At 26.0% G+C, this 2500-nt stretch overlaps 1 long non-coding RNA gene across 1 annotated transcript in view; it reads left to right on the plus strand.

Moving 5' to 3' along the window:
- Window positions 1-919: 919 nt before the first annotated feature.
- The window catches only part of LOC113378307, a 3335-nt gene continuing 1754 nt past the window's right edge, over window positions 920-2500 (plus strand). Inside the window, exons 1-3 of the long non-coding RNA XR_003367170.1 lie at window positions 920-1020; window positions 1596-1661; window positions 1907-1976. This is a non-coding gene — a long non-coding RNA (uncharacterized LOC113378307). The remainder of the gene's footprint in view (window positions 1021-1595; window positions 1662-1906; window positions 1977-2500) is intronic.

Consider the following 2500-nt stretch of genomic DNA (forward strand, 5'->3'; position numbering starts at 1 on the left):
TGATTTTATCACTAAAAGTTATATTGTAAGAAGTTATTATTTGAAATGTACAATTAGAATTAATTATTTCTTTCTATTTTTAGATAAATCCAATATTAGCAAAAGACCAGTACTCAATGAAATGGATCAATGGAAGTGTAAAATATCAAAGGTAAGAATTCTTTCTCAATATAAATGTTTCACTCTAAAAATAAAGTAAAGGGAAATTTTATATACATTTGAAGAGAAAAAAATGTTTTGTCAATGACAAGTGTCAATGAAATGTGTCAATTCTCATTGTCTAAAGTACAGAAATATTATAACAAAAGCAATTATTAAAGTAACTTAGTTTCCAAAAAAATGTATAACAAAAATTCATCATTACTGAATGAACGTCATTATTAGTCTCTTTTTTACTTCAATTTTAATTCATTATACTAAAACCTTATCATTCAGAAAGAATGAATTCACTTTTTGTGCACAGTATATAATCGTCATATTATTAATATTAATAATTATAAATCAATTTGTGGTTGGATATAAGTCATTTTGGGCTTGATTGCTTTTAACTGAAATTTATATAGATGTTGCATAAGTCGTGCAAAGATAATATAGTTGTTGCTGGAGACAAGTGAAAAGTTCTATATTGGATTAATTTTATTTGAAAAAATACAAATTGTTTACTTTTTGTGTTTCTTTATGATTTCTAACTCTATTTTCTACGGGTTAAAATTATTCTTTATTTTTCACGCTCAATGAATTTAATATGACAATGCTTCGCATTTGAAAAAATGTAGATGGCAGCACCATCGCTCTTGTGCACATCTATGGAGAAACAGTTATATACGGCTACTGTATGTGTGATCTTTCCTTTATGTTGATATACGATTTCCGCCAAACTTGCACAAGCGACTCTGTTCTCGATTAAAATGGCGGAATACTAAGATTGTGCTCTGATTAAAATGAGAAATTTTTAATATTAGTGTCATTAAATATTTATGTTTGTGCTTTTGCGCAATGCTTGTGTGACTAGTTCTTCAGGTGAGTGAAGGTTTAATTATATGTGCTACGTAGAATAATTACGAAGTGATTTTGTTTTTGGTGTAAGCCATTCCGAACTACAGATGTTATAATTACCCGGTAAAAATTAGAAATTGCTTATAATTTGAATCCTCGATTGTTCACGCATCAATTAATTTAATAAAAGCTAAGCTTTTGATTAACTTGGCTGTATGCAGTACAGCAGATAATATAATTTAGCTTACTCTATATATAATGTTCTTCTGATTTTTAACTGATGTGAATGCAAAGCTTTTATGATTTTTTTGTAATTTTATGGAATAAGTTTTGACAAATTGGTATGAGAATTAGAAAATGGTGCCATTTGAATTAAAAACTTTATTTAGTCGCAATTTTAGAGAATGTAATCATCATTTTTGTTAATATTTAAATATTGTTCAATTCTGAAAAGCTTAAAAGCTTAAATTGTCGATTCATTTTGCTTCATCACTTCAAGTTCAGTACATTCCAATTTAATAAAAGTTAAATGTTTTTGAGATATGATTTATATTCTAAGTGTGAAATCTCAATTACATTAAGTACTCTTTTTATTCCAGATATTAAATGGAGAAGTGGTTCAGTAAAGGAAAATTATCTAATAACAGCACTCAAATTAAGAACAGGTAAAATTAAGATTTTTTTTTATTTCCTATTCAATTAGCTCTATTATTCACTTAATTTCATTGATTAAGAAACAAACATCATTTTATTCCTAGAATTCTATTACATTAATTGTTACCATATTTTTAATTTACTTACAATTTGTTTTGATTTCGATTTTATCACTAAAAGTCGTATCGGATCTGGTTAAATGTTTTTCTTTGTTGCAAAATATGCAAATATAATAAATTATTATTTCTATTTTTAGGTAAATCCAACATCAGCAAAAGACCAGCAGTCAATGAAAATGATTAAAATGGAGGCTTAAGATGTCAAAGGTAAGAATTTTTTTTGAAAATATCATAAATGTTTTACTGTAGAAAGACATATTATATAATTTTGAAGAACAAAATTTATTTGCTAAATGATAAGTGCTTCATAAACAGTGTTGTAATATTTCAATTTCCATTTTCATAATATTGTCTGAAGTACAAAAATATAACAAATATAATTATTTCATATCTTATAGCACTAATTCCCAAGAGAAATAGTTTTGCTGATATAAGTTTTGTGAAAAATTAAATTGATCACCAAAATTGTACAACATAAAGAAACTAATTATTAAAGAATCAACGCCATTATTATTTTTCTTCAACCTCTTTTATTGTTGAGAAAGATTGAAATTACTTTTTGCGCTCAGTATATATATAATCGTCATTAATTATTGTAGGAATAATTAAATATGTATATCAATTTCTGGTTTTGGTTTAATTACATCTTCTTGATGATTTGTAACCTTTTATTTTATATGGCAATGTTTCGCATTCGAATAAGTATAGATGGCAGCACCATCGCGCTTTTG

The sequence above is a fragment of the Ctenocephalides felis genome, unplaced genomic scaffold (assembly GCF_003426905.1).
Source record: "Ctenocephalides felis isolate EL2017-DRISC unplaced genomic scaffold, ASM342690v1 CF-g0.4_SCAFFOLD_00149, whole genome shotgun sequence".
NCBI classification, from domain to species: domain Eukaryota; kingdom Metazoa; phylum Arthropoda; class Insecta; order Siphonaptera; family Pulicidae; genus Ctenocephalides; species Ctenocephalides felis.